Genomic DNA, 24,607 nt, shown 5'->3' with positions numbered 1-24,607 from the left:
TTTTTCCCTCAGCTAGAGTCATATTCTGTATTTGTGTAACTGTCAGCTAATGGGAATTTTGTCAATGATACTGGCAAAACGCTGACATTCCTGTTGCTGGCTTCCTATGTATTAAATATCTATGATTTTAGATTAAAACTGTCGATTTTTTTCAAAATATCTATGCCATGGATGAGTGCTCATGCAAAAAAACAGTCCTAGCTAATAATTTCAGCTGAGATTAATATGCTTACTGCATCTCCAAATACAACTAAATAATCCCCATGTTTTATAATGCCTTTTTGGGGGTTCCAGTTGTAGGAGTCTGCATGCTAAAACTGAAATCCTGATCTAATTGCTGTTCTAACTTGCACGAGGACAAATCAAAAGCAGGTCTCTGGTATAAATGAACTCACACCCAGAATACTACATTTTTAGGAGGTAGATTAACAGCAGAACCCAGGAAAAAGAAAACAAGCATAAATTAGAAAAGGGATGGAGATGGGAACACACAGGATACTGTGTCCCCAAATAGTTCAGCATCAAATAACAAAACCAGCTATAATTTCATTGCTTTAAGAGCTCAACTAACCATAGAATTACACAGCAGCAAGGAACCACATCTAAGAATAAAAGACTATAGCAAGTCAATCTGCCTATTAGTCTGAGTAACACCTATTGTTGATTCATGCCTGAACCTGTTATTCTGTGACCTGAAATTTAATATTTTATGAATCAACTGCCTTAAATGTAATCTTTTGAAAATTAATATATAATCATCTCTCCATTATCAGGGAAAAGACGTGGTTGAAAAAAAAAAGAAAGATGGAAAACCCAGGTAACACAAGTACCTCTGGGCCAGGGTTGGCCTGGCCACAAGCCTTGTTCCCCAGTGTAAGTGCCCTGCTCGCTTAAGCTGCAAAGCACAGAGCTAGCCAAGGTGCCACTGCATGTGGAACATGGCTTATCCCCAAAGCGAGTGAGGCACCCAGACAAAGCAGAGAATAAACGCTGTTTTTCACAGTTACTACAGTGCACAGGTATTTTAATTCATATTTACAAAGCGTGATCTAGACAGCGTTGTGATGGTTCTGCAGAAGCAATAGTCATTAAAATACAAACATGATTTCATATAGAATGAGATGTCATCTCTTAAATAGGATTGAAGTAATATAAGTATCCAGTTGCAGGAATAAAAGACTTCATCTAGGAAGAATGGCAACATCGTACTCCTTAACACACTGGAAGGCGGCAGGAAAGCGCTCTCTTACTCGGCTTCCAAAACTAATGAAGGAAAATACCTACAAAGTCCAGAAAAAAAAAATGAAAAAAACTTCAGACCTGGCAGATTATGATTATTAGCATATTAGCTTTTCCCAGGTGATGCTGAACCCTTTTGTTTCTGGAGCTTGCTGTACATGTTTTCTTCTTGTTCTCTCTGATTGTTGTTTGGATAGAGAAGCTGAAGACTGAAGCACAAATTCACAGTGCCTGGGTATATGAAATCTGCCTTTTGGGTAAGTCTCTATTCACTTTTATTGGCTTCTCCTAAAAAATATTTCAGTCAGCACCACTTTTCACTTGTTTCTTTTCAGTGATTTTCTTTTCACTGGGTGTGAATGGCAACAGGTGGCTAAAAGTGGTAGGTTCTTTTCCAGTTACTCTTGCTTTGCATTTTCCTGCACCTGCGCGGGCTGAGCTGCCCATGACTGCACGTCAGTGGAATGGTGGTGCACAGAAATACTCAGGGTACATTTACAAAGGACCAGGTAAAATTCAGCTCAAGTTGCTTTATAAGCAAACAAGCAAACAAACTAAATTTTCTGACACTCGAAAGAAGCAGAAAGTTTCTAATGGTTTGGAAGGAAAATACAGGGGAGATCTAGTCCTTTAGAAGTATTTGGCTATAAAGCAGATGTTTTTATAGGAGAACAGCATCACCTGAAGAATTTGACTAAGCAAAGGTTAGAAGCAAAATAATCACCCCCTGAACAATCAGAAAATGAAGCTTATTAATGATGCACTGAGAGAGTCAGCCTTGTTACAGACCTGAGAAAGGTGAAAGACAAAACCCAGGGGCTGGACTGATTGCTGCAGTGTGCAGATCATGTGCCTTCAAGATTCAAGCAGATCAAGATGCAGAAGGATAAGCTTTGGAGACAAGCTATCAGACATTCAACCATGGGAGGCTGAGACTCTCGAATATGCTGGGGCAGCCAGCTAATGAAAGACAAACACTGCAGAATTTTAGTCCTGATGCAGAACATTGTGGAATAAATTAATGTTGTCTTTTTGTGGTTACTGTGAAAAGCTGTGTATTCCCTCAGCACATCAAGCCTGTGACAGTACAATCCTCAATTCACATATTATAAATTTAGAAAACATTAGAATGCGCAACTGATCATACCTAGGATGTTTATACACACTGTTTGATCCCAGAATACTGGCTTATGTCATTAAGGGCTAGTATCATGCTCCTTTCTAGCTTCAGAAATGGCAAATGTTTACCATTTTAACTACTTTAGCCAACTTCTTAAAGAAAAGCAAAAAGTAATTAAGGAAAGAATAATGGGCACAGTAAAAAATGAATGTTAAACAACTCTGAGGAACAGCAGGCTTTTAAAAAAATTCTTGATGTTACTTTCAGCTCTTCAGATAATCAAAATATGCATGTTAATAATCCAATTTATCTTTCCATGCCCTCACTATTACATACTTCCATTCATATCATGGCATAACTGATCTGCTTCCACTCATCCTCACTTCTGTTTCTCATCCTTCATGACCCCAGAAACACAAGAGAATTAACAGTAATTGCTTGTCTATTTGTTTAACCCACTGCTTTCTAATGCATGGGTGGGGACTTTTTCTTCTCATACCCAAAGTTGTAGTTAATAACTAGTACCCCTTTACTATTAATAAAAATACCTGTAATTAATATATTCAGTACAGATTTTACTTCAGTAATTTTTGATTTATAAGAGAGTAGATTAGAAATAATATCCAGCCCTTAAAAAGCTTAATTCGCAAGCCTTTAAATACCAATTCCTCTTTATGTGCATACAAGTTCTATGGATATATGCGTTGCTGAAGGCAAAGTCTAAGCCTTAATGGTTTCCTTCTCCATGATAAAACACTGATTTCTGCATAACTGCTGAGTACTATTTGATAGGGATAAATACTACTGATGCACAAGGACAAACTGGACACAGATTACAAAGATGTTTTTATATTTTATGTGAAGATGAGTGATTTCTAAAAGTATGCCTAAGTAGAACAGTACCAAACACTGCACAATTTATGCAGCTATAAGTGATGTTTGGCTGTGGTGATTTTATCAATTTGTAGAGCTGGCCCTTGTTCACCAAGAAAAATTTTAATTTTGTTGTCGAAGTCCTGCATGAATTTTGCTTCAATTTTAGTATTAAAACAAAGCTCACTTCACTTAAGGATGTGCTTGATTATTGATAGTTCTTATACACTGCTGCTGATGCCGGAACTGCATGGACTGAGCTGAGCATTTAAAGCATCTGTGGTTTAAAACAAGAGTGTGTAGTTATCAATAAAAACATCTATTTCCTTAAGGAGCACTGTCCACGGGGGGTTGTGCTTGTCATGCTCTCTCCAACACAGAACCAGATTTATTTTCTCATCATTATTTTTCTGAGTAAAGTTTTCTCAGAACTACTTAGTGGAAAGATCTGGTGACTGATGGAGTTATCATACCTAAGCTCTGCTTTGATGTTCTTAGAGCCCAGCATGTGGTGGACAGTAGGAAAAGATAAATATCACTGAAAGTAGCCGGGGATGAGAGACCCTGTCAGGAAGGCTGGTCCGGACTAAAATGACTGACACATGCTGATCCGGCCCATGGCAAACAGATCTATTCCTGGGACCTCTCACTTGTGAAGGATGTTCAGCAGGACTGAGTTTTTGACAGGCCACTTGTGCAGGGCCGGTCTTCTGGCGTGAGCTGCCGAGCTGCTCTGCCTGCGGGAAGGTGCAAAGCCCTTGCGGAGCGAAGGGCAGGGCTGCAGTGCCTCCTGACGGACCGACTGACCTGACTGCAGGGCTCCTTCCCCTTGTCCGCTGACAAATTGCGCAGCTGTGGTGTTACATGTCAGCACTTGCAGTGCGGATCTCCGGAGACAAACCAGGAATGTTCTGCATGCCAGACAGTGGCGCTGAGCCATTACATTGAGACAACCTTCTTGAGGGAGCCGTGGCCCCTGAGTGAACAATAAGAGTGGGGAATCCACTGATGTTCTGACATGCAGTCCTGTAAAGAGAGGCAGCCCAGTGCAGCAAGACCAGACCTACAGCTGAAAGGAAAGATGTCTTGCAAAAGCGTGCCAAATCCATGCAGCATTTGCTGCACAGATACTACACTGATTTCAAACTCGCACGGCATTTAGATAAGGTAGGTAAGACTATGTGTTCCTGAAGTCTGGGGTATGCTTTCATCAACATTCATACTGAGCCTGAAGTTGTTTGATGATGTTTATCATCATCTGGAACGCTTCCAGTGGAAAACATGATCTTACTGATCTGGAATCTAGCTCAGCTCCTGCAATCTATATATTCAGAGTAAGAGTCAACAGGGAAATTCACATTGACATTTGATGCAGAGAAGCAAAGGACTCTGAAGTTACCTGAAATGATCTGCTCACCTGTTGAGGGCATCTTCTAAAATTAGCCTTTCAGCTCATAAACTACAGTTCTTGCTTGTCTCACAGAACTACCACAGCTGTTAACCTGGTCCTTCCCCTTCAGAAAAACTAGAAGGGCTTTTAAAGTCATATTCCTATTGGGATTCTGAAGAATATCCGTAGGATTGTAGAATTAGATTTTGTAAATAATTATCATAGGGACTGAGAAATGGCAAAGCAGTCTTGGTAGACAATTGTGGAGGGGAAAATTGTTATCTGTGATGACAGATTAGTTTATTGAAACTTCTGCCACCCAGGATACAGAAATGATAAGAATAAAAAACATTCTGACTTGAACTCTGGAGGGTTTCTCCTTTGTTACTCCCCACTTTAATAGTAAGTTTACCTCTTTCTTTATTAGCGTCTTGTGGGAAAGGGCATAGAAAACAAACAGCAAAGACAAATATTGGGATAAAAAGAAACATGAATTAAAGAGCAAAAACTCATGGTCCCAGGTAACACAGCAAAAGCTTCACCATCTCAGAAAATAATCTTAAAAGAAAAGTAGTCACACACTGTAAATGAGGCTACAAGGAGATGGATGCACAGCTACTTGGAAACCTGCACTCACAGCTGGTATGAGTAGTTTGCTGTCAAACTAGAAAGGCGTATAATTTGGGAATCTGTAAGGGTTAAGTCCTTTTCCTATCTTGTTATTCAACAGTCTGGGTAACAGAACAGATCACACATCTGAAACATGCATGTGGGGTAAAGTGCTGTAGGCAAATTGGAGCAGAGCAAGAGTTTTCAGAATGATTTGGAGAGATCAGAGAAACTGTCTGAAAAACACGGGATTCAGCTGAACAAGGACAGGTGCTAAGTCCTGTACTTAGGAAGAGAAAATATTGTCTGGGAAAGTGCAGGACTAGACAGATAACAGTTGTTCTGAATAGGACTCGGGGAGTATTACAGAGGATCAGAGCTGAACATGAGTCAACAATATCATGCAAAGAAGGCATCCATCAACCTGAGCTGTATAAATAGGAGTTTCATCTGACTAATAATTATTCCCTTATTTTTCTTGGTGGTGGTAAAGCCTCAGTAAGAATACTACATCCAGTTTGGCAGTGGTATCTAAGTAGGAATTGGACTGAGAAATTCAGAAGAAAGGATAGAACTAACAAAAAGCCTACAAAAAAAAAAAAAAAGGATGACAGAAAGGGCATTGTTTGGTCTAGAAATGAGAAGACTGAAAGCAGAAAATAACCTTTAAAGAAGAATGGAATAAATTGGTTATGATACCCAGGGTAAAGAAGATGGAAGAAAGTAGACTTAAATCACAGCAAGAGAAGTTCAGATTAAACCTGCTAATGGTAAATGAGAGAATATGCCAAATTTTGAAACACCTGACAGTATCAGTTTTAAAAATAGGTTACACAAAATATCCGTCAAGAATGAGTAAAACATGATCCACCTTTGGGGCAAGAGATATTCCTAGGTGTCCCATTTTCTAGGATTGTGAGCAGACTCTGGGATGGCAATGAAATATGCAAATCCCTTGGAAAGCAAGAAGTGCAGAAGTTGATATATCTTGTGTTTATTGCAGGTCCAGCAATTCTTCACAGTCCTCCCTTATTCATGAGGTTTGAAGATGGCCAACAATTTATATTAATAAATGGTATGACCATGCATCTGGAGAGGGCCTTGAAAGTGATACAGACAAAGTAGAGAAGAAGAAAAGGCCATTTTAGTGGAGATCACACAAACATTTTGAGTGTTTGTATTTGTACTTGGTGAGAAGTCATAGAGTGTCTCTAAGAAATGCATCGCTCTCCCAGACAGAGAAGCCATTGCAGGCACAGACCCTGAACAGAAAACAAGATTTCACACATGGAGTGTGCCTTAAATTCAGCCCCACCTAGGAAGCCCTGAACTGGAGCCTAAGGAAATCTCAGTTTAACTGATGCTTGTTTAAATCCAAATTATTAAATATTTTGGCTAATAGGCAGTATCTGTTTAAGCAAGAGCCTCAAAGAAGACGTATCTCCACATACAAAATATAAAATAAACATGATCATATTAGGATACTCCTCACTTAAAGAATCTTGTCTGAACAGAGTCAGATGCTTTAATACAGTCCATAGACCCAGCCTTTTCCCTCCACTGTTAAAAAGAGATGTGTGATGAGAATGTATCTAGTAATCCCAGAGTGAAAGAAGTGGCATAAAACCCACCCATCAGTCACAGTCCACAAAGCTTTGACTTGGACTGCCCTTGGCTGTGATAACACATCATTACTAATCTTCCAAATATTACACACATACAATCTGGAATGCAAGAACTACCATACAGTCTGCAAACAGACCAAAGCAAAGCCCTTGGATTACTTCCTGCTTGGGATACAAAGAAAAACAAAAACAGCCTTTGGCCAGGAAAAGTCTTTACTTAAAATCACTTATGAAATTAATTCTGATTTCCAGAAATGCTCAGTTATAAAACTGGGAAACCTCACAGTAGTTTCCCTGAACCTAACAACATACAAGCAATTTTAGGCACTGAAGCTCCCTTAGCTTTAGTAATTCACAAGGAAATTAATTAGGTTGTAGTTACAAAACATAAGACTTTTCAATTTTTTTTTCTCTTTTTCTTTAGCAGGGCACCTGCAGAACAAAAAGCTATAAAAAAGAAAAAGCAACTTTTAAAATCATACCTTTCCTCTTCCTTTTTCTCCCCTTTCCACTTGTTTTTTCGTAGAGAGCTTGACATTTCACACAGTTTTTTCCAGTAAGCAGATCACTCGCCAAATATGCAGCCTTGGGCAAGCTTTGTCAGTTGGCTCATGTAGAACTCAGCCCGTAAGAAAGGTAACACTCCTGAAAGAATTATGTCATTCATCTTGATTTTCCTCACAGTCCCAGTTGTGTCCTTACCCTCTCAGAACACACACTAAAAGTGTAGCAGCGTCACAGACATTGCAAGTGAGGTCACATGCTCAAGAGAAGTGAGGAAATTTCTCAGGACCTCTGTGATATAAACAAAAGCCCAGTGATAAGGACAGGCAGAGGGAAGGTAAGACAGAACCCAAAGGGGAAAATTAAACCTGAGTAGTTCCAGTTTGATAAAATTGTAAGTAAATTAAAATAGGTTCCTAGTAAAGAGAAATGTCAGGAAAGTCCAAACTCTTCCTCTGCCTTTTCACAGGATGAATTTGAGCTACAGGTTCCCATCTCTCCAAAGTTACCCTAATTTCCAGTCTTCTGAGTTTCTGGGATGCTCAGTAGGTATCTTCCTTTTGTATTGAAGCTACTTTAGCTAACATAAACATATAGAAGGCAAAGCAGCAGGAATTCGGTTCATATGCAAGTCACCTCTCCCTAAATCTGACTCTGGTGAAGCTTTCACAAGATCAGTGATTATTTTTCTTTCTCTTTGTTTTGGAATAAACATTCAAGTGTAAAACAACTTCCATCAGTTCTCAAAATATTCTCATAAAAGTTGTTTCTTGGATTAAGCTGAAACAACATAGAGCTTGGCCAATGACCAGAAGCAGTTCTTTGGATGCAATATTTTCTTCCAGATGACCTTTTTTAATATCTGCAGCTAAACTATCTGTCCTTTTCTAAGACATGATTAGAGAATAATGAATTACTCAGTTCACATTGTGAAAAACAACTTTCTAAACTTTTCATCAAGAGATTCTCACAACGGAGAAGAGACATGAAGAAGGCAGGAAATCCAACCAGCTGTCTTAAAGATTTGCTTTTTCTGTGCCTATTATAGAGTAGGAGAAACAATGGGGGGGGAAATAGTTTGTCAGTATGGAAGAAGTTTGCAGCCCACTTCAGTACAAATGGGCATCAGGAGTTTGCTCACGAGATACCTCTGTCTGCCTTGGAAACAGCACCCAGCAGACAAGGCAGCCATGGACTCTTCCTAGAAGGCCCAAAGTGCAAAGGGGACACAGGATTTGTAGGCAGTGGGAACTAAAGCTGCTCATCTTACACTGGCTGCACCTTGCTGGTATCCCAGGGAGCTGAGGATGAGGTAGGGAGATACAATCACTCTTAATCTTAACCTGAGGTTCAGTGGAATCATTGCAAGAGATCTGTCAGAGGTAGGCAATGAGCTCCCTAGAAATTCTGCTTCACTGGCACAGATCACGGTGCTCAAACAGTCCAGTGTGATAGCATATGTTTATCCTCTCCTCAACTGTATTTTCCAAGAAATCTCTACTACTCCGTTCTTGATGTAGACAGAAAAAGCCCAAAGCCCTAATAAACTTCTAATTGATCTTTCATTCACTTCATTTTGTAGCACTTGCAGCCATTATCACAGCCTGGAGGACAATATTTGTTAGATATGTTAAAGTAAGGTGACACCAGCCTCACTAGGTAGCCTCAGACAATCCAGGAAAATGTCAGTAAACTTTCATCTAGCAACAAAATAATTTCTAAAGAGGAGATACAAAAAAATCTCAGAATTTGGTGGCTCCTTCTCTCTGTCCTCTGTGACTAAAAGTTTGGGGAAAAAATGCATTATCTGTGTTGCATTTCTTTAAATTCCATCTTTTTTTCCTGGTAATTCTTCTGCCTTACTAGTACCTTGTAGAAAAGGTTTTCAGAGACATCTGAACCATCTCCTGCTTTTTGCACATAGGACTTGGATGAGCCATCAGTGACTTGGTGTGATCCGTGCCCAGCCCAGGCTGAGTGTGTTCATCTGAGAGCTGCTAACACTCATCCCAGCTTCCCAAATTACAAGTGCTGCTGATGGTTAGGGCAATACAAGGCACAGGGACCGTGACCCCATCTCCTGCTGACAGCAGCAGCCTTCCTGCTGAGCCCTCTGAAGGAGAAGAGTGCTGCATTAGGGTGAGGGAGGAGGTGGAAAGGTGCAGATTTTGCACTTTCCTGTTTAGAGCACTCAAGAAGGAAAGTAGGACTGGGATCCAGAGGGAAGGAAGTAATTCCTAAAAATAGACAGAATTTAGGAGGTGAAGGGTGGAAGGAGCCAAGGACTGGCTGGAATTCCAGACTGGGGTCTCTGAGGTATCGCTTGGCAAAGCAGTAGCAACAACCGACTTACCAAACTGTAGGTAGTGAGTATCAGCTCCTCAGAGCCTTGAGAGGCATTCAGCACTCACCCCCAAGGGACCTGGGCTGAACAGTGATGAACTATTAAAGCAGGAACACCATCCTAGATCTGTGATTCAGCACAAACAGGCAATTCCAATGTGATCCCAGAGACACAGGGATATGTTCATATTTTTTAAACCAGAACAGATGTCTAAGGCTCCATCCCACAAGGCACTGCCTCGCTCCTGTAGCTTGCAGAGCCTTTTTGACAGCACCAGAACCACTGTGAGAGCTTATGAGAGGTTAAAGCAGCCAGAAAGATCCAGCCCAGGGGGTCTGAGTGTGCTGCACTCACCAGGAACCTCCATCACCCCAAGGAAATGGCCCCAGTTAGACAAGTTACAGATGGCTCTGCCATTCCCCCAGGCAGTGAGAACAGATCCCCTTTCCAAGGGAGCATCCACATAAAGGTAAGGCTGCATGACAGCATATTGTAAATGATACAATAAATTGCTTAACAGTAGCATATTGTTCCTTTGAGGTGTCTGCTTCGTTATTCCAGCTGGTGGTGAGTTTATGCTCTGAAACATGAGGATTGGTGGCCCCTGGCATTTTATCCAAGCTAATCTGACTACAGATGCTGTTTTAATAATCCTAAATGCTCAATCCTAATTTTTAAAATGTTTTGAAACTGTCTTGACAGCATCCTACAACTGTAAGCACCACGGGTTAAGTAGAAATTATTTGTTTTACATTACCAGCTCATAACACATTTCTGGAAAGAGCCCTAGTGTGAGGCTGCATGGAGAACCTCTCACACTCCCCCCACTTCAAGCGATCCCTTTAAAATTTCTGGCCTCCATTCTGAGTGGCTTGCTTTAAGCCATTCAAAAAATCCATGGTAAACCTGGGTGTTGAAATCAGCTCTCCCAAGGGCTCACCCGGAGCTTATTTAAATCAACAGAAGTCTTTCAAATTGATTTCAATTAACTTCTGAGCAGGTTCTGAGTCTCAAGGCACTGCCCTTGCTGTGGCAGCATGCTTTTTATACTGCTCATTTTATACACCTATCAGATTTCTTCCAACAATTCTTTCCAAATTAAATTGCCTTAGGGTGTAAGGGAACATTTCAGAGAGATGAGGGACCGTGAGCTATCCTATTCTCATTGAAAACCAATGTGACTTGGATACCTATCTACACTGGGTGCCATTTAAAATTTTCCACTTAATCAAGCCAGACCTTCCTGCAATGCCTTTCCCCATTTTTATCTCTTTTCTGTGTATCACTTTTGCTGTCTTTTTCTGATGCAAAATTGGGAAGATGACAGGAGATCCCAGCACAGATAGACACCAGATATCACTAAAAGACTGATGAAAAAGAAATCTCTCTCAAAGAGTACAATCTCAGAAAAAGGATTTATGAAAAATGAATGAAATTGGTTATTAGTTTAATTAAGATGTGCTCCTCCAGTTTTATCCTCTGATTCCAGTAGTACACAAAAAATAAGCTGGCATGCTGCCATGATAAAATAGGTCTATCATTTTTCAGTGGTTTCAATATGGGTCAAAACATTTAATCAGCCAATATTAATTTATTTTAGTATTCCCTGAGGAAACCCAGGGTGACTTTAATAGAGAGCTCCTTCTAGCTTTTGAAACAAAGAAGAAATGGAAGGACATCCACTGTGATTTATTTTCTCTGGATCATCAGTGGAGAAATTGGATACGCATGACACATTCATTTAGTCCTCACTTCCCTTTGATGATTAGGGCTGAATTTTCATTCTGGTCTATGGGGATTTGTGTGTGTCACTCCAAACAACAAGTGTCATACATCTTAGTCCAAATGTAACTTTCTAAGAGTGAAGTTCAGAGACACAAAACTCCAGTGCAAGTGGCCACACTAGAATATTATATTATAACTGCATGCAAGCAATATTTGTGCTCTAATGTTGAAGCCTGAGCCTCACAGAGGCTTGACTGAATTTGTAATTAAGATCCTTTCCTTAGCTTTGGTAAAAAAAGCACGTTGGAAAGATGTGCAGGCATCAACTTAATTAAATCTATAAAAATTGATTAGCCATTTCAAAACATCTGTTACTTGGTCCTTTGTACACTATTGCAAATAACTTCAATAATGAGGTGTGACCAATTGCTTTATAGTGGGAGCACTGCAGCCTCAGGAGATGAAGGCTGAAGTGGCATGGCTGTAGCTGAAAGTGGTTGCAGTGAAATGCTAGGTCTGTGTAGTAAAGTGATGCAATTTCATTTGTTTATAATAATAATTTGTTTATTAATACAACCTTTTTATAGACTGTCAGAATCAGATAGAAACGTCAGCAAATGTTTTACCAAAACAATCCCTTTACCCTTCAGGATTACTTGACATTCACCAAAAGAAAGAAGTTCTATGGAACTAAGCTAGTGGAATGAAGAAAAAAAAGGCTATATAATGGATTATGAAGTTTTGTAATCACTGCTTGCAAACCCAGAGGCAATTTGAAAGGCTACTGCTATGGCATAATATTTTGCAGTTTTCATGCAGTCCCAATGTGAAGTGATACAAGCAATAAAGCTCTCCCTTATCTTCCCCTGTAAGACTATTCCATACATCACATTGTGAGCAAGTTTTATTTTTGGACTGTGATGAACACCTCACAAGATCAGGTCAGCAGCAAGGCACCAAGCACGTGGTAGTGATACATCACATGGATTCAAAACCTGCCTTCCACCACTGCAGCACTGGCTGCACTCATTGCAATGACCACAGAATTAAAAATACAGCACAATTGCGTCGCTGTTTAAAACCCAAAGAAATATAATCTTCACTAAATAGTCACACTGCACTCATATACTAAACATCTGGTGGATCTATTTTAAGATTAGACATATGGCACCCCCGGACAGGTCTCAGCACTACAGTAAGAATTCAATCCCAAGGAATCAGATGCGAGTGCTCACAACCACATTCTGCACTGCAAGAACGGGAAAGAGTGACCTTGAACGTGCCGAGCTGTAACCAGCAAAAGAGGGGTGGCAACAGCAACTGAAGCTCTACTTTGAGGAGGCAGCAGCTGTGAAGCTGCCTCAGCTTCATTTCCACATAACCATCCTTGACCCAGCTCAGGAGAGGGTGCTAATACACTCAGTATCTGAAACACCTCAGTCTCCTGTGTACATATATTTTACGCGTAAATCTGATGAAGGGAAAATAAAAGCAGCAATACAAATATAACTTTTTTGTATCCAAGGTTTATGTCTTTATGGCCTTTTAAGAAAAAAGAACAATTCTGCTAAGCTGGAAAAATGCTGTGGCACTGTTTCAGCCGGGAAGCTTAAAACAAATTGCTTGAGGGAAGTGAGAGAAGAGCAAAGGTTTTTAACAGGGATTGTCATGCGGAAGGAGTCAAACTGAGAAAACATTCTCTTCTGTTATTCGTCAGCAGAGTTCAGTTTCCTAATTCCAGGCATTAGTGTTTGAAAACCTTTGCAGTGGAAGCTCCTGGGCCAGCAGGAAGCCCAGACTGCAGTACACTGAGGAAACTTAAGTCCAATAATCCTCACACAAAATTTCTGTGCTGGAGCATTTAATATTGTAATTTCCAGTACACATGGATAAACCCCTGCTGGAAGGATAACACAAAACAAGCCCATTCCCACTGGATGGGCTATTTCAGCTCTAATTCCACCTAATAGATTGCATAATACACTCGGGAAGCTGTTTTTTCAGCATCTTCACTAAGTATTCCACTACGGTGGAAAGTGTAATACCAAAAACATCCTATGCACAAAAGCAAGGGATGGGCAGGCCTACAAACTGATGACAGACACACTATCTGGCTTTAAGCCTTCCCCCAGGCTGTTCACAACCTATATTTGCCCTCCTACATCCCAGGCAATTTTCCTGACAGGCTGAGTTGGTGAGTGATCTTTTCCTCTCACCAGCCCAGCTCAAGGGCTGCAAGGCAGGACTTTTGTTGCTATAAAAGGGACTCCTTTAAATGAACAATAAATAACTAGACTTCAAACTTTTTTGAATCATCTATGATAAGATTTTTCATGAGGGCATAGTTTGTGATGCTGTTATAAGGATGCCAATTTTGGTGCAAAGAAGTTCAAAACAAACAGAACATCGAAGTCCCAAACTCACATAAGCCATCTCAGATATACTGCAACTGGGATCCCACCAGTGAATGTGATTTATGGACCATGGATTCTGTTAAAGTCTTACCACAGGAATTGTTAACCCCCATGAGTTTTATGTGGCTTTAAATGCGTTTTTTTAAGGAGCTGGGCTTATAGGTCATAGAGTAGATATGAAAATTTGGAAACAGTTTTGCCTTTCAGACCAGTCATTGATACACCCTCCACAGTTTTGGCATTAGATTTTTTTTACTCTCTTTCTCTGCAAATTCTACAATTGGATGGGTAAGATGGCACATTTTCCATGAATTATTACACTGAAAAAGGTTGAAAGCACTTGGCCCACAGCCTTGTATCTCACTGTACAGCCCAGACCTCTGATAATCCTTCAGAAATACACTGTGCATTGAATCTTGTCCCCTCATTAAAGGCATACTTTCTCACCCTGCTTTACAAAAATCTTTCAGGGCAGCCCATAGCTGTGAGGTAAAGCCACTCAGATCAGAGGTGGCAAGGCACCAATTAACCACTCTGAAGTAAACTTCATTGGCAAAACTCAGCCATGTTTGCCTGCAGCTGATTTTTTACTGCAACTACTGTCCTTCTTTGGGGTTCTTTCCATAAAAACATATGACCCAGATCAACATGTAGAAATTACAGAAGGGTTGAGCTCCCAACGGAGCATTTAGACACTTCCACAGTGTTTACGGAGTACTTCTTCACCTTGTGTCCATTTCTGATTATTTCTGATTATATAAATATTCTTAAATATTTATAAATAACTGCTAAAATATTGCCATACCTTTTTTAAAGACACCAATAACAGCCATAGATCAAATCTGCAAAGATATGTAATTGATATGATGAATACAGCAAAAAATGTCATTCAGGTCCTCACATCAGTGTGGACTTAAACTGGAAAATTGCAGTTAAGCATCCTGGATAACTTAACTCAAAATTGACTGCTAAAAAACATTTCCACTTCTTACAAAAGCCACCTATCACTACTCCTTGCACACTCACCTGGTTGAAAGATGAGACAAGCTGAAGGAACGGCTCATGCAGCAGATGAACTCACCATTTGAAAGGTCTTTGGAAATGGGTCTGTTTTAGCAATCTCTCACCCAGCTTGCAGTGAGGTCTCTCATTTCTGAATGAGCACATGAAGAATTGGTTTTTTCCCACTTCTGTTCTCAGAAAAGGGGTGTATTTTTCCCTAAATCCCAAGTTTGTACAGAGAAAACTCAAATTGAATAGAGGTATTTTTGTCATTTTTTAAAAAAAGCACAAAAAACTAGATATTTTTCCAACTCTTTCTTAGGATAGAATTACTTGCATACTTCATCTGAATGCTTTTTAAGTAAAATTATTTATTTAAATTTAAGAAATAATTTAATTCATTTCAACTACTATTAAGAAAACCAAAGTAAAATTTCTGCACTTTTGAGCCCTTAACACGAGCGGTACAGACAGTGGAATTAACTTATGGTGTATCCTAGAAAGCTCAACTTATGTCTCTATCACAGTTCACAGCTTCAGCTGTTATATCCTTATCCAGGCTGCTCTCTTTTGTAGTAAAGTGACATGAAAACACCTGTTAACATTACAGCCATATGACAATTTCCAATCTATTTCAAAATTTAATAAGCTCTTTCCCATTAATTCTTTGATGTCATCTAATTTTCTGCCAGTTGATAAAGTCAGAGACACCAAAGTCTCAAAGTCTGAATTTTATAGTTCCAAATTTTTCTTCCTTACAAGGAGCAGATCATCTTCTGCTTTGGTCTTAGATGGATTATTACAACAGAGAAATTATTACAACAATGAAGGGAATGTTTGATTTTCGTATCAGCTCAAAAGCTCATCTCTGTTCTTGAAACTGAGATCCCTTATGCTGCAGTATACACTGATCAAAAGTTGCCCAATCTCAAAGGCTCATTAACACTTCAAGACTAAGAAAAGCATTAGGAAAACACTCACATTTAACTTTCTGTTAGTCACCTCAGCACCAAGCCCCCTTTTCCTCACAGTGAGGTTACATGCAGTGGATTCACTTTTTCTTCCTCTAGGTCACTCCATAACAACTCCCAGTAAAGTCACAGAGAAAGGTTTAAGGGGTTTTTTTAAGCTAAATCCCAGCAGGAAAAACTGAGGCTATGTTTGTGCTGCCTCTAATAGAAAAGCCAAGGCTCCCTCATGGCAGATCTACTGATTGTACTGTGGTCCTACAAGTGCCTGTAAATGGGTGCTCTGGGGTGTATGAGGGGGTGGCACAGTACCCACCTTGCTGTGCTAAGGCAGGCAATCATGGGGACCCTGTGGGTCTGCTCTAAGACCAACCTTTTGGTGCAGCACAGACAGGATCTCATCTCAGAGCAGCAATCCCATCTGCTAATAGACAACCACAGCTGAGTCTGGACAGGCTCTGATCTTTAGAAGAGGCTAGACTCTTCTCAAGGGGTGAGAACAGCTTATCATCCTTCAGCATCAACTTCTTCAGCTGCTTCTTGCCCAGACAGGACTGCTTGTACCCACAAGAACAAACCTCTCACACTGCAGCAGAAACAGGTGCAAAAACATGGAGTCAAGTGGGGAAAAAAAAAAAAAAGCTGAAAATTAACAACCCCTTGGAGTTGTTGGGTTAAATAATATTGTGCATAGAATTTGTATGGCACTACACATAGTATTTCCTTGTCAGAGGTAATCCTGATGTAGAATCACAAGAGAGGCACTCATTTCCAGGCATGCTACATCTGTTCTGTCATCTACTTTCCACATGCAAGAATTTCCCCTCCTTCCTCATTACTGGTAAACTGCATTAAATCTCCTTCCATCAATTCCTCTGCTAGCTCAGTATCACCTCTTCCAAAGATGTTAATACAAATCCACAATACTCCATATCATCTTTTAGTCATATCACTGCTTGGCAATTTCAAGTTTTGATTAAGAAGTTGTTCCTGGCCTTGGGTACACACAACTGCTTTGAAGTGTAATTTGCAGGCACCTTTAAAGGCGAAAAGGGAAGCATCAAACAAAAAGAACCTACAGCCTTCTATTTAAAAACAAAGAACTATGATTTCCATACACTCTTTTTTTTTCCTAAATACTTGACTCATCATTTTGTAACACCACTGGCAATACTGCAGAAGTTCCTTCCCTGCAGAGTGGCCCAGGCACTCATATGTCCCTATGGTGGCTGCCAACAGCAGTAAATAAGCTTTCCAGTCTTACACTGATGCTAAAGATCTAGCTGTTTACAGAAGAGCTTCCCAAAGATTCCTCAAGTGCTTGCAGAGATCTTTACCACTGCAAGGTGTTACCTAAAGTCTTTCACACTTAATCCAAAGCTCAACAAACTCCACAGAATTCCCATTAATCTCAGAAATATTTGGATCAAGTTACTAGTGCTACCCCACTTTATAAGGGTACACCTTCGTACCTTTGGCTGCTCATACTTATGTCCCTATCATATGTTTTCATTTTAGGCAAGGAGCACAATTAAACAAGCCAAGACAATTTTACTTGGCTTTCTATTTTTGTTTTATCAAAGCTTCCCCCATCTCAGTAATGTCTAAGTCCATCTGCATTTAACATCTTCAGGCCTACGTTCAGTTCATTTGGTCAGGTGTCCTCTGCCATTTTTGGTGCAAATCAGGAAATGCCCCATTTATGTTTTGAAAACTAGCCCCCTTGTTAACTTTGGGTTTAAACAAAGTACTCTTCAAATATTCGCTACATGCATGAAGGAAGACCTTATTATCACATTTTAATGCTACTGTAAATGGATCCCTGTTCCTTGCACGGCATCTCAGACCAGTGGGTGCATAACATACTGGAGAATTACCCCAGGAAACTGAAGACTGAGCCATCGAGGTCTCAGCAGTGAAGGTCACAGAGCCAGGTTCCAAACCTTGACCTTGGCTGACTGGGTGTCAGTGCCAACATACCAGGCAAGAGGAGAGTGGGGGGAAGGGTGAGCAGACATTGGAGACAGATGGCCTAATTCATCACACACCAGAAATAAATAAAAAAAAAAGCTGTTCCAAGCATTACACATGCAGCAATGATTGTAAATTCCACAACTGTGGAGGGCTGCCAAGCCATTATACACACACCCATACTGCAGTCACTGTGTATAGCTCCTGAAAGGTGAAATCAGGAGAAACTGCAAAGCATGAAGGGTGCTCAGCTCTCAGGAAATTGGTTCATAAAATGATTATCCAAGCCCTGGTGGAACAAACAGCATGCAGAAGTTAGGGACTGATGTGATACTACAGTTTATTTATTTATAAACAATCCACTTTTGCAATGCATAACTAAGTTATCCATGGATGTGATTCTAGATATTATATACCTAATTAGCTTCTTTCAATAATATTTTTTTTTATTTTGCTCTTAATAGGTTCCCAGTTCGAGCTACTTGATTGCGTGTCCTGCTAAATAAAGTTCCCTAGTCACCAAGCAGAGTAGCTCATAGGAACTGGCAAGGCTGGTGACACTGCTTTGGGATGATGGAATGCAGACCAAATGGAGCTTTCCCCAGACCATGTGCTTTGGTTTCTCTGCAAAGAGAATGATGGAGCATCCTAGATGCTGCCTTGGAATTTTTGGCATCTAGAAATCCACAGAGAGCAAGGAAATAGAGCAGCATCAGTAATGCTGTTTCTAGCATAGGCTGAGTGCTCAAAGTGGTTTTGTGAGCACAGCTTCCCTACAGACAAAGACAACAGCAGCCATTGAATTGCTGAATGTCACAAAGCCAGTGCCAGAGAGCTTGATCATGGCCTTTGTCCAGCCCTTTAGTTCTCTTTCTACACAGGCCAACATCTATGCACTACATAACAAAGAGTTATTAATACAACCTCCACAATCAGCCAGTGTAAGAACCCACACATAGATCTGGGGCTCCATTCAGAAGTTCCTTAGGAGTGCATGGTATGAATAACTGCAAATTCTTGCCACCGATCTGAAACTGCAACCCACAGAGCAGCCCTTCACTGTCAGGTGACCTCAAAGGATCAGAGAGCAGAAGGAACCCATTCTGTGCAAGTAGGTTCAACAAGCAAACACACTTGACAATTCAAGTATCCTTGTCTGACTTCCAGTCCTCAAGTCTGTGATTCTTCCAGGAGTTGGTCTCCTGGAAGCTGATGGTATGTCAGAGAACCAGCACAACACACCCTCTGTTGCCTCAGAGCCACCATGGGCACTTCTGAGCTCTTACATAGGCAAGATAAACACAACACCCTGAAAGCCCGGCTGTCCTGGGAACTTCCTCTTGTTATATCATACCAGCTGTATCCATCCATGCTTTCCCCTTGTCTCACTGCACATTCCAGAATTCGGCCCAAGCTGCCTCACTCAGTAACTCAAACGGGGGGATTAGACAATGAAGCACAAGTGTACTGTGTTGGATATCACTGGCTCATCCCGTTCTGACAGGGAACACTTTATGCACTGAAGAACTGCTCTGTATCCAGAGTCTGCCCCAGCCTCCTGAGGGAGAGGGAGGAGGAACTAAAAAGCAGAAAGTAGGCAAGTATTCTTCAGTTTTCCCTCTTACTCCAGCTATCTACCAGATTATTACTTCATGAAAACAAAGTTGTCCTCCTCCATCCAGCATGTGGTCTCCCTGCTTTTACCCTTATTCTGGACGCTGAGGGAATATTTATGTGATCTACTTTGAGCATCTGATCGAGGTGTGATTCTCTTATGGCTTGAATGTCCTATGTCTTATGTAGCAGATGAAGATGTCTCCCCAGGAGACAACGCCAAATGGTCTTGAAAGGACTATTTCCTTAATATGTCCTTATGTATTCTAGATTTATTTCTATGTATTAGATCTTAGTATCTTTTAATATTATATATTTTATTATATATATATTCTAAAATTTAGAAATCCCTCTTAGCTGTTGGAAACAACACAGAGTAACCCTAGCACAGTTTTGGCATCTGCACTGTCAGAATGTAAGTAATTACAAAACAGTGGGAATGCAATTTATTCCCAAGTAACCAGTGCTGCATACTACAGCTGTACTTGAGAGTTTCCAGCTACTCAATATTTACAAGCTTGAATTCTAAAACTGGCCAGAAATTCATTCACAAGCTCAGACTTTCCCCAGTTTAAGCAAGGGGGTGAAGTGTTTACCCCTGCACTGTGAGGGCCTGCATCCAGCTGGCCAGATGCTGTTTGGGTGATCTGAACACTGAAGGTCATGGATACATTTTTATCCTTCAAACTTTAAGCAGAAAAACTTTAGTTCTTGTTTAGAAACAGAGGCAGATTTTCATTGCACTCAGAGCTCCAGCAGCATCTGCCTACAACCTGTACAATGATACCAACAGCAATTAGATGTTGTACTTCTGACTCAAACACATGCTCTGCCTGGAATGCCTCCTATTTAAAGCCCAGCACACGCAGATTCTATATCATCGATGTCCTGTAACGCAACAAACATCCAATAGATCCTCTCGGGCATAGCTGCACCAGTGAAATCTAAATGCTCAGCCTACCCCATGTAAATCTCATTTCTAGAATGGTGGGAACTGTCAGGCATCAGAACCTGAGAACATGCACGTCATTTCTCATCTTTACATTTCCACAGAGAGAAATTAAGCCATTAAGCCCAGACGCAAGCTGTGACTACAGTAAGAAATTAAAAGCTCTTATTTGCCTTTGCAAACAGAAGTTTGGAGGTACTTCAGAAGAATAATGTCATTCTACTAAAAGTAAAGTGCAAAATGAAGTGGCTCCTGATTCAGAAGTGCTAAAAACTGATGCAGGGCTCAGCATTGTTACAAAAATTCTTAGGCTAAATGTACTTTATCTGAAAGTGGTTAACACTTGGCTCTAAGTGCAGCAATAGAAGAATCCGAAGACTACTGAACAATGATTTTGTCCATCATTGCTACTGCAGTATGTAAGAAATATCTGTCTGAGACAAAATACATAGGTAGAAAACTAAAATTAGAAAGCTGAACTCGAGGCAATCAAGGTGACCAAACCCAAGAGATGTCCTCTCATGGCTGCAGCCAAAAGGCAGGGAATGAAAGAGATGGAGAAGGAAAGAGTAAAAACTATATTAAAGGATGAGCAAAGCAGAGTAGCTAGAAATAAGGATCTCAGCCTAACTAGCTTCTCTCTTCAGTTCAGCTGACTGAAAGAGGGAGAAGAGAAGAAGGAGATGCCAGGACTGAGGTGAAAAATATCTCCTAATAAAATAATCCCCAAATACACTTACAATCAAACAAGAAGGAAATGTTACGTATTTGCTTTTCTGTAAAACCAAATTCACTCTTTCCTAACCCTCTTGGAAATTAACAGTACCACTGGTGAAATGAACTTAAGCACACATGTGAAAAGATTTTAATTTGGTTACTGAATGCTTTTATTGGTTATTAGGGAGACAGTAAAAGCATCCATTATGTCTAATGAGGAATGAAAGCAGATGCTGGAAATAAAGATCATCCATGCTCTAAAGGTTACCTTTCCCCCTAGGAAAATATTCTGAAACAATGTCTGAAGACTCTCAGCTTGCAAAATCAGCAGGGCTCTAGGAAGAGTCAATAAAAAAATTGCCATTTCCCCCCAGATGAAGAGCTGTTCTCTATTAAATCAGGTGCTCCAACCACAGAGCAGCTGTTCTTCAGCAGTGCTCTCATATACCTATTAAAAAAGCCCGCACTCTGATAGGAGCAACTGAGAGGATCCCAGCAGTTGCTGACTCCAACAGTCAGGGTAACTCACTTCACACCTCCAGACTGAGGGAAGAATTTTAAGAGAAGCAGCCCATCACCTCTGTTCATCCCTGCCTTGGGAATCATCACCTCCCATATCCACTGTTTAATCTGCATGGAGAGAACAAGGATTTCATTTGTTAGAAAGACTTATTAGTAATTTCTCATAAAGGAACCAGAATCTTTTACTTATGTGACAATTTTTTACTTTAGTTGCACAATGTTTATTTTTACATAAATTTACTCACACTTTTCTGGATTGGCAAAGTTCTACCCAATAACATTTTAGCAAATTATTAAAATCTTAAAGGCTTTCATAAATTTTTAAGCAAAAACTGTAATTTATTCCCATTTACTTACATTCTTGTCCATGTAAAACTATTTATAATTTGTATTTCTCTATTTGTTCAGGATCCTTACAACCACCAGAACTCCAAAAACCCACAGTAAAGCTTTGATTTTACCCTAAACTTTCTTTCTGCATTTAGTCCAGTTTGGCTCCATCTCCTGCCCAAAGTTACAAACTACATCTTGTAACATTCAGATAAGTTTAAAACTATGAAACTCAAAGGTGTTAATCTTACAAAGTACTTAAAGAATGTTTGCTAGAGATGAAAACTATCCTAAGATATTAGAAGTGATCAGCAATTCAGCTGTTAAGAGTCACATATTGATAATTAAGAAAAGGAACAGCTGAACGCCTGTATTGGCAACACCAATGGCACTCCAGATACCTACAATTTCTGGGATGTCCTATGTTTCAGGGAAAGGGTGTAGTTTCACTGAATTCTGCTTTAAAAAGTTTCAGGTGGAAAAAACAGGACACCTATGAAGAAACTCCATGACACAGTAACTTTCAATAAAGCTTATTTTTAAAACTTTAGGAAGAATTTAAAGCACTGACAGACAGAAATGGCAACTTGTAAACTTGTAAACTGCTGAATGGAGCAGATATGAACCATCTCAAACAGAACACAGAAAGAACATACACCTCAGAAATGTACCACTCCAATCACTGCATTCCACAATGGCTGTGTCACATCTTCAGATTTATGTAGCACTCTGAAGCAAATCATCAGGGGGCAGCAAGTAAAGAAAACTTCTCTGCTACTCCTGTCCTCCACCATGGCCAAAAACAGGCTGGGAAAAAAACCTCCTTTAGGTTATACGTACTGGCATTTTTTTCAAGACCATTCTTTCATCTTTGTATAAGGGCTTTCCTTAGGACAATCTGTAACAGATGAGGTTGTGCTTTTTCTACTTTCATGCAGTTCTCTCCCACGCAATTTGCTTTTCAATAGAGTGAGTTGGTATGGATTTTGCTACATAACCTACCTGACTCCATCCCTGTCTGAAGCCCTCTTCAATTGTAAGCACAACTCGCAACTTAGCAACCCAAGCTCACTGCTGAGCATTCACAGCGCCGCACAGAGGCTGTGCTCCGACAGCTGGAGGAGGTGCTGTGTTAGTTCAGCCTTTCCCATTCCAGTCCCATGCATGCCAACATTACTGGTAACACTCAGTGAACCAGATGAGGGAACTGATGCCCTTAGGTTTTTTCACACTTGCCATATATGATTACACATCAGAAAGGCAGCACAGCAGTAAGAATGAGCATGTGGGAAGCAGTATCCTCACAGGGAAAAAAGGTGTTAGCTTAGAAAGTACCTCTCTAGCAGCGCTACTTTCAAAGGACAGAATGAAGTTTAGTAGTAATTTAAACAAAGAAAAAAACCACCATCACCCTCCAAACTCACCTTGGAAAGGGAGTCTGAAAATCTTGATTAATCTCCCAAGCTTTGTGCAAGTAGGTCTAAAGCTTGGTCTTCAGCAGATGAGAAACTGAGTGATAGCTAAAGGTCTCTCTGTTCTTACTCTGCATTGGATCAACACAGTATGCAGTGGTTTCCACCAGCTTATTAAGAAGTTACCCTTTTCCTACTGTGCTTGGTAACCAACTTAACGCTACACCCAACCCAGAGAAGAATTCCTAAGACGGCTGAGATTGCTCAAGTTATTCAGCTGCATTTAGGCTCTATTATGCTGAGTACTGTATAAAAAAATCCCAACACCACGGAAACAAAACCACTTTTGCTCTGATCTACCTGCATTTTAGAGATTATATGTGAGAAAATTCATGATCAGTCTTAGATGGATTTAGTACGACACTTCTTAATAAGCACAGTAATTAGCTCCGTGGCCTGTGAACTGCTTCTCTCTTCCAAAATTCAAACTAACAACTGTCAAGCTGATACCCCAGCACTGGCAAGTCTGAGTTAACTGAGAACAGAGCCTGCTACTTTCAGAGCAAGTTATGTATTTGGTGGTCATGGATCACAGACACTTCCAGTGCGCCCTTACACACACTGGACCAAATGACATGAAATCAGTAACCTGAGGTGTGAACCTTGGGCTGGGTTCTTTAGGTCCTTCTCTGGACTTTGAACTTGCTGGTTTCACCTCCGAGTAATTCAGGAACACTTTGGTCTGCAGCCACCCTGAATGCATATTCAGAACTCTGCATGAAGAGGACAAATTTCAAATTCTTCGGGGTTCTCAAATGTAGTTTATTCACATGGTAAAAAGTTTGGGGGCATTGGGGTAGTTTCATGTTTTGTACTCTGTCCTCTCTTCACTAAGAGAAGTCTACTATGCAGCTAGTGAGTCCCTAGAACTACAGAAAGCTTTGTTATGTCACAACACCCTCCTCCTTTTGGCTTAAGACTTACTGCAGGTAGTATTTTCCTACATGTTTATCACTCCCTGGGGAAGTTGCTCCATACCAGCTTTAGTAGTTCTCTCACCCTACCTTGTGATGCAAGGATATGCACTCCTGAGCCCAGGAGGCCTGCCATCAGTTCATGCTCTCCTTTCCTGCACTTCCCAAAGCTCTCAGTGGGAACAAGGGTGCTTGTTTCTCATTGTACTATCTAAAGTTACATAAAGTACTGTTTAAGGTTATATTTTTATAAATGTACTATTGTAACACCTACTGATTCTGTTTATACAACTGCTTTGCTATCT

At 40.4% G+C, this 24,607-nt stretch overlaps 1 long non-coding RNA gene across 1 annotated transcript in view; it reads left to right on the top strand.

The window, feature by feature from the left end:
* The first annotated feature begins 1,184 nt into the window (after positions 1–1,184).
* LOC135418216 (uncharacterized) overlaps positions 1,185–24,607 on the top strand; it is a 56,297-nt gene continuing 32,874 nt past the window's right edge. The window contains exon 1 of the long non-coding RNA XR_010432339.1: positions 1,185–1,496. This is a non-coding gene — a long non-coding RNA (uncharacterized LOC135418216). The remainder of the gene's footprint in view (positions 1,497–24,607) is intronic.

This window comes from Pseudopipra pipra, chromosome 8 (assembly GCF_036250125.1).
Source record: "Pseudopipra pipra isolate bDixPip1 chromosome 8, bDixPip1.hap1, whole genome shotgun sequence".
In the NCBI taxonomy this organism is placed as follows: Eukaryota; Metazoa; Chordata; class Aves; order Passeriformes; family Pipridae; genus Pseudopipra; species Pseudopipra pipra.
The sequence above is the reverse complement of the archived record's forward strand: the minus strand, read 5'-3'. Positions and strand labels throughout refer to the sequence as shown.